This window comes from Toxorhynchites rutilus, chromosome 3, assembly GCF_029784135.1.
Source record: "Toxorhynchites rutilus septentrionalis strain SRP chromosome 3, ASM2978413v1, whole genome shotgun sequence".
Taxonomy (NCBI): domain Eukaryota; kingdom Metazoa; phylum Arthropoda; class Insecta; order Diptera; family Culicidae; genus Toxorhynchites; species Toxorhynchites rutilus.
The window spans coordinates 16,224,983-16,237,900 of NC_073746.1; the positions used below are offsets into that span (position 1 = coordinate 16,224,983).

The 12,918-nt window shown below is 35.6% G+C and overlaps 1 protein-coding gene and 1 pseudogene across 7 annotated transcripts in view; one reads left to right on the plus strand and one right to left on the minus strand.

The window, feature by feature from the left end:
- The window catches only part of LOC129774817 (probable G-protein coupled receptor Mth-like 1), a 379,271-nt gene that overhangs the window by 218,826 nt on the left and 147,527 nt on the right, over nucleotides 1-12,918 (plus strand). The window lies entirely within an intron of this gene.
- LOC129780996 (U4 spliceosomal RNA) lies at nucleotides 663-842 on the minus strand (annotated as a pseudogene).

The following is a 12,918-nucleotide window of genomic DNA, read 5'->3' on the forward strand; positions in this document are numbered from 1 at the left end:
TAAGCGAAAACTATTCGAAACTAAGCAGAAAGCGAATGGCATTAATGATTTCAAGAGGAGATGGAAAAGCGTCGCCGCCAGCATACCTGAGGATACTGTACGGAACCTATTGGCAGATGTTCCCAAGAAAGTTCGTGAATTTACAGACAACGTAATTAACATCGAAGTAAGCTTTCCTTGTTTTAGATATAAGTCGATTTTACTGAAATAAACTATCGGTTTTATTGTATTACGTGATTTTTGTTTTACTGGCATCATCTTGGTGTCCGAAATTTAACGTGGACAGGCTTTACTGCGATCAAATGCATTTCGTTTTATGATTTTGCAATCAAGTGCAATTAATAGGATAGCTTCTGAAGATTATTCTTCCCCATCAGTAGAATATTTTCGTATCCAATATTGGATGCATAAAACCTTGGGCTTCCAACTAAACGCTCTCGTTTTCGAAGTCCCCCAAACATTCATTTATTCATTCATTCAGAATGGATTCAGATTCAACTTCAAGCAAATGATCACTAAATCAACGATAGTCCTACGTCAATCTCGCGGTTATACCACAGATACAACCCACTTCCTGTTTTACGACCCACGACACCATGACTAACACGTGTTTGTGGTTCCTCTGTAAATCAGGTCGAGTACCGCTGTTCTAGGGTATATTCTTGAATGCCTAAACTTCAGAAATATGAAGAAAAAAACTATGGATGGGTTATATCTATGATATGACCGCAAGGTTAACGTAGGACTGCCGTTGGATCAGTAGTCATTTGTGTTTTTTCAATTAGCAATAATCGCACTTCGAATGTTCCTCATTGGGTACGATATCGCCGCTGCGCAAAACTGATGATTAAATTATTGATTAAATTAGCGAATGAATGAAACAATTCACGAAACAAATCCCAATTTGGGTCAATTCTTGCATTATGGTAGTGATTATCGCAGCGAATAGTTATCAACATTTTGCCTAATCATCCAACGGTATGCGTAGAAGTTCATTGAGCTTGCGACATGAAGGGGCATGCAGTCTTGGATAACCGAGCCAAAGCGTTGCATTCGTACCCGCTTTTGTAGACCGTGTTAGCAAAACACATTCCGGAGTGTAAAAATGCATGGGGGTATAAAAAGTACTGCCGAGATCTGGAATGCCGATTTTCCCAACTTATTGGTTTCGGAATCTGTGTTGGGAAAACACATTCCGGTTTGCAAAAACGCAAGCGAGTACAAAAGTACTCGCAGCTTGCATCTCATTTGCAATGCCAATTTCCCCAGGCTCCATGGTTTATGTTAGGGAAACATTCAAATTTTCAAAAGCGCAAACGAGTACAAAAGTACCAGCAGCTTGCATCTATTTTGCAAAACCGATTTCCCCAGACTCCATGGTTTTGAAGTCTGTGTTAGGGAAACATCCATCCATTCCTGCGATGATACCTCAATCGCTGTTCAATTATAACTGAGTGGATTTCCGAGCGGCGATCGTTTATATACTGATTGGTGATTTCAATAGCCTGTTTCGAGAACAATTTTAAGGCGAAACAAGTTTTTGGATCAAAAAGTAACAAGTATATAACGCGTAGACATTTTATCTTTCGAATGAAGTGTTTATCATACCACTTCGTTCAGTTGGTTAGGAGCTATTAACGCTCAAAATCTCGGTCTCCGGCGTAACGCTTTCGTTTTCGAAACTTTGATTTTACACCCCGGTATAGAAATGAAAGACGTAGTCCTACGTCAAAAATTTGATTTTTTCGAATTTCTTACTGCTTTAAGCGTTCAACATCTGGCGAGTAACCCTAATCCTGTTCCACAAAATTTAACAACGCTCATTCATAAACTTCAAATGAGTAATTAGTTTGCGTAAAACCGAAACTATGAACCCCGCAAAATTGCACGCGTCTGCGAAATAATTTTTCAACAATAGTTCCCCTTGTCGACGACACAAAAGCAGAAAAACATTAAAGCCATAACTTCATCCGCAATGATTCCATTGTCTCCGCTGGCGAATGGCGAAATAATCGCGAATTGTTTTCCGTGGATAGCTGGAAGAGCACCCCAGAAAAAGAAGGGCCGTAAAAACTTTTCCGACTGCTCAAAACAATTACATTGCTGCGTTGGAGTTTGGGGAGTTCTGTTTCTATTCTGCAGCATCAATAAAGAAGAATTGAGGAAATGTGTCCCGCCTTCCGCCGTTGCGAGTACGCGTGAGGTATTGAAGTTGCGCAACAATCTGCTGGTCGTCATTTTATAATTACTTGTCATTGGATCCCATCCCACGCCCGACGTTGGTCGGGGGTCCGATGATACAACGCGCAGATTTAATAACTATCAGTTTTTTTTTTCTTCAACTCTCTCGCACATCGCAGTCGACTTCTTGTGCTACTTAAAACACTAAACTCGTCAGCGTCAGCTTCAGACGACGAAGACGACGGTTGAGGTTATGCGGGGATTATGAAATGATGGAAGAAGATGTGGCATAGTCGGTGTAAGGTCTCCGAAGCGTCGCGTGTTATTGACACAACGCGGCAGCTGGTTCGTTGTGAACTAGTCCGGAGAAATATGAGTCGCCGGTATCAAGGGCAGATTGCGGGATTCTGACGTGAGTTATTTCTGTACGACTCTAGACTGCTGCCCTTGGTTTGCGGCGTAGGGAAGCCAATTAAGTTCATCAACACTCACCACTATTGATGCGTGGGTATCAGTATCAAGTTCACCGAATCAGAGCGAACCTTCGATGGGAGCATATTTCGCTGAATTTAAGCGCCTATGATTCTAATGTTCGGTCGCCTTCGATGCAATATCTTCCCGCTCCGAACAGAACAGACATTCTGAAACCAATTTAGGGGATCTTATACGCCCCAGCGCCCCATCTCGATAGCCTGAGGCTATTATTATAACAAAGTACGCAAAACCGTCTCCCGTAAAATTGCATTATATCAACCTATCATCATCATCATCGTCGTCCTCTTCGTCGCAGTCATTGGTTTGGGGCTCCCACTCTAAGGAGGGGTACCACGGTTCCAAATTAAATTCATTATTCGGCGAGGAAATATTCGTTTCGCCATAACCTTCATATGTTTTCTGCACTTTTGGTCCTGTGTGGGCTGCTCCGCAGTCACACCCATACCACACACTCTTTGTTCGCTCATCCCCAGGCTCGGTGGGTGTTTATGTGTATTCTTATGACCGGAACAGGAAATAGGAGGAAATGAAAGCGAAACTGTCTCCGGCATAAATGTCATCGGGGAAGGATGTCGGAGGAAGATGGGTGAGCTTACAGTTTGAGAACTTTTTCCTTTTTTTTTCCAACGTGGTTTCGCATCGAGAAGACCTCGGCATAGAGTGGCGAACGGCAAACAGAGACATAACAATACAAACAAATTATCCTCTTCCGGGGGCGCTCTCTCCCCCTGTTCGGGTCTGGAATTTTCGTTCCGAGTGATCGAGGATGGAGAAATTGCCAGGGATAAAAGGATTCATCCCCGGAAAAGTGCCACAGATCTGTTCGATGTGTCATGTGCTCACCGAAAGTAGAATACACTCTCCGGCTGTTTGCTGGAGAAGGAAAAAGGATAAAAAACGGTTCCCGGAAATGGCACCCGAAATTAGTTCTGTTTGGGCGGGAGGTGTTATGGGGAGGCGAAGGCCACATCGATTCTAGCCAGCGACTGACGGTGAATGATGAAAGTGAGAACTGCGAGAGGGAATGGCTTATAATTGAATCAATTTGCTGTCGCCTTTTGAAGTTTCCGGCTCACGCAGCAGCAGCAGCTCTGGAAGTGCACGGTAGAGTGGCCATTCTCGATTCGGTACGTGAGCGTGGTTCCTTCCGTTTTCCGATCTATTACCGGTACTCTGGTCTCCCACTGCCCGTCTCGTTGGTTGCTTGTTGGACGTTGATAAAAGGATCGAAACACTTCCTCTGCCACCGACCAGATAATTGAGTTTCGTCAGTGAAGAATGGATCCATTTTATGTAATTTTTGGGCGGGAATAGATGGAATCTAACCCTCTAACTATAACGATGCATACAGAGATGTTTTCGAGGATTATTAACGCTTTTTTGGCAGTCCATAGACTTTTTACGTTCAATTCAAAAATGTTTCGTGGAAAGTCCATGCGAGACTCTATTCTCGCTCTTTGTTGAATGTTTACGAACCAGAACATAATGTTGACTCACTGTAACTGTAATCTACAAAAGCTTCATTTGAACACAAAAGCGGAGGGAAATTATTTTCAATGAAATATTTTTATCCATAAACAGTACTAGATAAAATAAAGTGTGCACCCCACGGAATAACTTCTGATTGACAATATTTTCTTACATACAAAATATGTGAATTTGATATATTCGGCTTATTATAGTATTTTGAATATAATATGTACAAAGTTTCACTGAAAAAAAATATTTCCGAAAAATTTTATAAACGTGTATTGTTTTATTTCACTTTTAGTGTTCATCAAACAGAACTAGGGAGGTATGGAAAATCGAATTTTTAAACTAAAACGCCCATTTTTTTTTTAAATTGTAACTTTTGAACCGCTTGACCGATTCTTTTTTCTGGATTTCGTGAGCGCAAATTAAAGAGTTTTTGGGTAAACGTTTAAAATTTTTAAGTGTTATTATTCATCCAAAAAGATCTCATGCATCTCCATAGTTGCAGTCCCGATATGTTGAATCAATGAACACAAATGTTTTTTTAATGAAGTGTAAAGCTGAACATTTTGACGTAGGACTACGTCTTTCATTTCTATACTGGAGTGTAAGTTCAAACTTTCGAAAACGAAAGCGTTACATCGGAGAACGAGATTTTGAGCGTTAATAGCTCCTAAACAACTGAACGAAATAGTATGATAAACAATTCATTCGAAAGATAAAATGTCTACGCATTATACGCTTGTTAATTTTTGATCCAAAAATTTGTTTCAATAGCCCTAAAATTACTTTCAAAACAGACTATTGAAATCACACCAATCGGTATATAAGCGAGTGCCGCTTGGAAATCCACTCAGTTATAATTGCGCAACGATTGAGGTACGATCGCTGGAATGGATGAATGTTTCTCTAACACAGACTTCAAAGCCATGGAGCCAGGGGAAATCGGCATTGCAAAATAGATGTGGGTTCTTTTGTACTCGCTTGCGTATCTGGAAATCGGAATGTTTCCCTAACACAGATTTCAAAACCATGGAGCCAGGGGAAATTGGCATAGAAAATTAGATGCAAGCAATGATTACTTTTGTACTCGGGTTGACTATGGATTTGATATGGTATGATACGGTGTAGTGGATATGATCAATGTAGATATTATATAACATATTGAAGAAATCACATTTATAAAAGCAGCGTTATAAAATTATTTGTTTACGAATGCTGCAATCGATCGTCGTTATTGGGAAGTTGGAATTGTTGGGAAGGGGGTCTTATTTTCGCTGTGTAATTCCGAGGAGGAATCCATTCCTTCTCAAGCGTTAAAAATCCTGCTCCGAATCAACGATGATTCGAATTGTCGGGGCTTGGGGAGTGGGTACTATTTGAGCTGGGTATTTTCGAGTAGGAATCGATTCCCCCTTTGAACGTTACTTATTGATTGCTAAGTCAACGTTAGTCCTACATCCACCTTGCGGTTATGTCAAAGATATGACCCACTTCTATTTTTTCAAGGAAATATTTCTCAAAAATGAAGAAATAAGTAAAATAAATTTTGATAATTCATGCAAATAAGTCGGAACTTTAAAAAATCCGAAAAAAAATATTGACGGATTTCATGCCAACTCTTCTTAGGGGTTGGCAGCACCATGTTAGATAGCAGTGAAACGTTGTGGGTGTAAAGACATGAGTCTTCTAAGCAACTTTGCATACTTGAAATATTCAAAAAGGAATTACCGTTCTGAATCATATTAAGGACGCTTAAGGCATATGATGCAGAAAACATGTCTCAACAATATCAACCAAATAATATGCACAGGTATTATTTGGTTGATATTTTTAATAAATTCGTTCATTTTGCTTTTAAGCTTTCTACTTTGGTACCTATTTGATTGAAAACATAAAAAAATCATCGAATAAAATGCTTTTCAAATCAAGCGAATAAAAATCAAACTTCGGACACCACTTATGAAAAAATCAAATTTCGGACAGATTGAATTCAAATTTCGTACACTTTATTTTGTAATTTTTTGAACGAAAATAACATTTCACTTGATTATATTTTATAGTCACTGCGAAACACTTACCAAGCAATCACCGTAACCTGATAACGAGGATGAGAACTGATGAAACACGAGACAAATTTAAATATTGATGAAGGGGTAAATTCTACGTGCTCACGATAAGCGAACGTCAAACACAATCGATAATGAGTGGATTTTAGATTTTGAATGAAAATGTAATTCTCAAATGAAGTGATAGTGAAACATAGGGATTACCTTAAAGAAGCAATTGTGATATTGATTTTATAGTTATATCATCAGTGCATCAAGCATTCCAAGATATTAGAACAAAGTGTCCGAAATATGATTCAGAACGATAGACTACTGTTTGAAAAAGGGCCAAACATTTTTTCTCGATTTTTTACAATAAGTTATTACCCAAAAACTTTAATACCTGAAAATTCTGGTTAGAGGACAAAATTTAGGAAATTGTTTAAATTTTCATAAAAAACTACCTTTTTTTTCAATTTCGCTGAAAAAAAAATTATTAGAAATAAAAAACCATTTTTTTTTCTCAAATTCTCAAAAAAAAATAAGGTACACCGGGGCAAGTTGAAATTCGGGGTAAGTTTTAGTAGGAATGATGAACTGACGTGATAAAAAAAAAAATATATATATATATATATATATATATATATATATATATATATATATATATATATATATATATATATATATATATATATATATATATATTGTATACATTATCTTTCAACCCACCTTATGACAGCCATTGCCAAAATATTGGAATGCTTCAACGCAATCCGCGCCTTTGTTTATTTTTCCTTGTTCCGTGAAATCAGAACAATCATTTTTGCGCGTTGATTCAATCGGTCCGAAAACACTGATGTTTTCAAAAATATCTCAAGAATTGCAAAAAAAAAAGTTTAGGTCTGATGAATTTTTAGTGAGAATTTTTTTCATTTTGGGTTTTTTTTACTTTGTTGTGAAGAATTCTAATTTAAAACTGAGAGATCTACAAAAAGTTGATCAAGGAATGAAATGTAGGAAATTGTTTAGGTTTTCATTGCAAAATATAAAACAAACTTTAAAAAAAAATTCATTGAAAAAAAATATTTTGAAAATTAAAATTCATTTTTCTCGAAAACATGTGTTTTTAAAATTCTGAAAAAATAGACCCTACAATTTCCAACCAGTCATCCGTACATTGGATGATGGGCAGTTTGACGCGGTAAAAGTTTTTCGAACAACAACTTTTTCATGTTTTTCTTTGATTAATTACTATTAATGTTCAATTCGTAACATTGTTAAGTTTACATTATCGCGATTTACATGCTCTGCTGGCTTTTTTATATTTGGAGACATGTCTAGAACATGTCAAACGCGAGAATTTACACACAAAAATGTTACGTGTAAAACATTATTTTTTCAGAAGTCTCCATACAAAAATGCCTTATATTCCAGAAACTATATACGATGACGTCTTCGACAAAAGTTCATATTTTAATGAGATCTAAAACCTTGTCGAATACACTATATCACTATCTTGAATTTAAACACAACTAGGATTAGTTGTAATTTATTCGAAGAAAACATGAAAAAGTTGTTGTTAGAAAAACATTTTCCCTGTAAAAGTGCCGATATCCGATGTATGGACGACTTGTTGGAAAATGTAACTCATATATTTTTTTTCAGAATTTTTAAAAAATACGTGTTTGAGAAAAATGAATTTTAATTTTAGAAAAAAAATTTCAGCAAAATTAAAAAAAAAATTTGGCATTTTTTTAAATGACAATTGGAACAATTTCCTACGTTTTCCTACCTTTTGAACAGAATTTTGTAGGTATCACAGTTTATGAGTTATAATTTTTTGTGCAAAATCAAGAAACATTTTTTGGTCCTTTTCAAAATGTTGTTTAATATTTTTTATAAGTATTTCAAGTATGCAAATTTCTTGAAAGACCCAGTTGTTTACACCCACAACGTTTCTCTACTGTCTGAGATGGTGCTGCCAAGTTGGCATGAAATTCGACACTTCGAAAAGTTTGGATTTTTGTTTTTGTCATTATTGATTGTGTTAGTTTTTCATAGTTTTTTCGGTCTCGCTATATTTTTTATATTTTTTCTTGAAAGCTGAGGTTTTTTTACATAACATGTCCAAAGATCAAAGGTGTATCTTTTTTTTTTTTTGCTTTTGATTTATGATTTTTCAAATTTAACTTGCTTTGAGTATTCGTTCAATATTCCTATGCAACTAGACTAGATTCATGCGACTAGAATCCATTTTTTTTCGCAAGTGTAATATTTTCAAAAAAATACTGGCTCACTGGTTTCAATTTCATATTTTGATTATCTGAATCGGTCTAGTAGTTCAAAAGTTATGAATTTTTGAAAATGTAATTTTTGGAAGAGAAGGCAAAAATGATTTTTCGGACCATCATCGGTTGACTGTGGTAAATCATAACATAGAAATGAAAAAAATCACATCCCTGATTTTTGGGTATGTTATGTAAAAAATCCTCAATCTTCAGAAAAAGTGTACAAAAATATAGCGCCCTTTAATCCAAGACCATGAAAACAACAAAAACAAATACAATCGATAAATACGCAAACAAAATCCAAATTTTTTGCAAGCGTAATATTTTTCAAAAAAATCTTTTGCCTTGAAACTAATTGTCTTTATTTTGATGTGTCGATCATCTGAATCGGTTCAGAAGTTCAAAAGTATTGAATTTTCTATCTTGGAAAAATACTAATATTTTGCGATAAAGAACAGACACCTTTTTACGAAATTCTGAGAACCACTATATCGGTTCGGCATGGAATGGTTGAACACATGTAGAAACAGAAGAAGTGGGGCTCACGACGCAATATTTGGCTTGTATTCAATTTGTATTCCGTTGTTACTCTCGTTGCCCCTTTTGCTCGGTACAATTTGAGGAGCATAAATCGGGCCAATGAAAACTTGGGATTTAACACTGCTTTGACAGAAGCAATGTTTGCAGTCTATTAAATTTAATAGTTGTGTAACACACATACATATAGAAAACTGAATGTTACTTACCTAAGCTAAAACTTAGAGCATATTGGAATATACCAGCATAGTTTTTGTAGTACAAGAATCTCGTTGTAAAAATAAAATTGAAATTAACATCGAAAGAATAGAATGTTTCGACGAAATTCTATTCTTTATAGATTTTTTTTTCGTTCTGAATTATTATTCAGAACGAAAAAAAAATTGAATTTAACGTCGACAGAATAGAATTTTAAGCTCGTTTTGAATTTGAGAATAAAATTTGAGTATTGTTCGGCCACTTTCAAACCAGCTCCCACAGAGGGATATTCTCAGCAGCCTCCCAGTAGAGAGAAAGAGAAAGGGAAAGAAAGAGAAAAAACGATAGAAATAGAGAGAGACAGCTAAAGGGAGAGAGAGAAAGAAAGATGGAAAAAGAGAAAGAGAAAGATAGGGAAAGTTAAAGAGAAAGAGCGTAAGATAGTAAGAGACACAGAGAGAGAGAGAGAGGGAAATAAATAAAAAGAAAGGTACAAAAATTAAAAACAAAGATAGAGAAAGAATGATAGAGTGAGAATGATAGAGAGAAAGAATGATAGAGAGAGAATGAGAGAAAGAGAGAATGATAGAGAGAGAATGATAGAGAGATAGAATGGTAGAGAGAGAGAATGATAAAGAGAGAGAATGATAGAGAGAGAATAATAGAAAGATAGAATGATAGAGAGAAAGAATGAAAGAGAGAAAGATTTATAGAGACAGAGAGGATGATAGAAGGAGAGAATGATACAGAGGAGGATTAATAGAGAGAGAATGATAGTGAGAGAGAATAATAGAGAGAGAGAATGATAGAGAGATAGAATGATAGAGAGAAATATTGATAGAGAGAGAATGATAGAGAGAGAAAGAATGATAGAGAGAGAGAGAATGATAGAGAGAGATAATGGTAGAGAGAGACAATGATAGAGAAAGAATGATAGAGACAGAGAATGATAGAGAGAGAGAATGATAGTTTTGAATTTTAAAATAAAATTTGAGTATTGTTCGGCCACTTTCAAACCAACTCCCACAGAGGGATATTCTCAGCAGCCTCCCAGTAGAGAGAAAGATAGAGAGAGAAAGAGAAAGGGAAAGAAAGAGAAAAAACGAAAAACGAGAGGGATAGCTAAAGGGAGAGAGAAAGAAAGATGGAAAAAGAGAAAGAGAAAGATAGGGAAAGTTAAAGAGAAAGAGCGTAAGATAGTAAGAGACACAGAGAGAGAGAGAAATAAATAAAAAGAAAGGTACAAAAATTAAAAACAAAGATAGAGAGAGAATGATAGAGTGAGAATGATAGAGAGAAAGAATGATAGGAAGAGAATGATAGAAAAAGAATGATAGAGAGAGAATGAGAGAAAGAGAGAATGATAGAGAGATAGAATGGTAGAGAGAGAGAGAATGATAAAGAGAGAGAATGATAGAGAGAGAATAACAGAATGATAGAATGATAGAGAGAAAGAATGAAAGAGAGAAAGATTTATAGAGACAGAGAGAATGATACAGAGAAGGATTAATCGAGAGAGAATGATAGTGAGAGAGAATAATAAAGAGAGAGAATGATAGAGAAAGATTAATAGAGAGAGAATGATAGAAAGAGAGAATGATAGAGAGAGAATGTTAGAGAGAGAATGATAGAGAGAGAGAATGATAGTGAGAAAGAATGATAGAGAGAGAGAGATAAAGAAAGTAAATGATAGAGAGAGAGAATGATAGAGAGAGAATGATAGAAGTAGAGAATGATAGAGAGAAAGATTGATAGAGAATGATAGAAAGAGAAAGAGAATGATAGAGAGAGATAATGATAGAGAGAGAAAATGATAGAGAAAGAAAATGATAGAGAGAGAATGATAGAGACAGAGAATGATAGAGAGAGAGAAAATGATAGAGAAAGTAAATGATAGAGAGAGAATGATAGAAAGATCGAATGATGAAGAGAAAGAATGATAGAGAAAGAAATTGATAGAAAGAGACTGATAGAGAGAGAGAGAGAATGATAGAAGGAGAGAATTATAGAGAGAAAGATTAATAGAGAGAGAATGATAGAGAGAGAGAATAATAGAGAGAGAAAATGATAGAGAGAGATTGATAGAGAGAGAATGATAGAGAGAGAATGATAGAAGTAGAGAATGATAGAGAGAGAAAGAGAATGATAGAGAGAAAAAATGATAGAGAGAAAGATTGATAGAGAATGATAGAAAGAGAAAGAGAATGATAGAGAGAGATAATGGTAGAGAGAGAAAATGATAGAGAGAGAAAATGATAGAGAGAGAATGATAGAGACAGAGAATGATAGAGAGAGAGAGAATGAAAGAAAGAGAAAGAGAATGATAGAGAGAGATAATGGTAGAGACAGAGAATGATAGAGAGAGAGAATGATAGTTTTGAATTTGAAAATAAAATTTGAGTATTGTTCGGCCACTTTCAAACCAACTCCCACAGAGGGATATTCTCAGCAGCCTCCCAGTAGAGAGAAAGAGAAAGGGAAAGAAAGAGAAGAAACGATAGAAATAGAGAGCGACAGCTAAAGGGAGAGAGAAAGAGAAAGATAGGGAAAGTTAAAGAGAAAGAGCGTAAGATAGTAAGAGACACAGAGAGAGAGAAATAAATAAAAAGAAAGGTACAAAAATTAAAAACAAAGATAGAGAAAGAATGATAGAGTGAGAATGATAGAGAGAAAGAATGATAGAGAGAGAATGAGAGAAAGAGAGAATGATAGAGAGAGAGAATGATAGAGAGATAGAATGGTAGAGAGAGAGAGAATGATAAAGAGAGAGAATGATAGAGAGAGAATAATAGAAAGATAGAATGATAGAGAGAAAGAATGAAAGAGAGAAAGATTTATAGAGACAGAGAGAATGATAGAAGGAGAGAATGATACAGAGAAGGATTAATAGAGAGAGAATGATAGTGAGAGAGAATAATAGAGAGAGAGAATGATAGAGAGATAGAATGATAGAGAGAAATATTGATAGAGAGAGAATGATAGAAGGAGAGAATGATAGAGAGAAAGATTAATAGAGAGAGAATGATAGAAAGAGAGAATGATAGAGAGAATGTTAGAGAGAGAATGATAGAGAGAGAAAGAATGATAGAGAGAGAATGATAGAGAGAGAATTATAGAAGTAGAGAATGATAGAGAGAGAAAATGATAGAGAGAAAGATTGATAAAGAATGATAGAAAGAGAAAGAGAATGATAGAGAGAGATAATGGTAGAGAGAGAAAATGATAGAGAAAGAATGATAGAGACAGAGAATGATAGAGAGAGAGAATGATAGAAGGAGAGAATGATAGAAAGAGAAAATGATAGAGAGAGAATGATAGAGAGAGAATAATAGAGAGAAAATAATAGAGAGAGAATGAAAGAAAGAAAGAGAAAGAGAGGGAAAGAATTGGTCGTTGCGGAACCTATACTATATATAGAATAAACTTTTCAGCGCAACATCTTTTCATATTTCCACCTTTGCGGTTTAGCGTGTTTCTTCTTCTTGACGTAATAGCTCTAAAGCCACATTTTCCTCCACATTTGTTATAATCAAAACTTTCAAATTTGACAACACATTAAAAACCAACAATAATGTGTGCGTGTGTGCAAAAAACACGAGACGGCATGAAAATCAACGCTTTTTATGTTAAGAACCAAATCTCACCGCAATTTGATGTCGACAACTCGCTGTTAGGAGTAAGACTTAGGTCTCAATTGC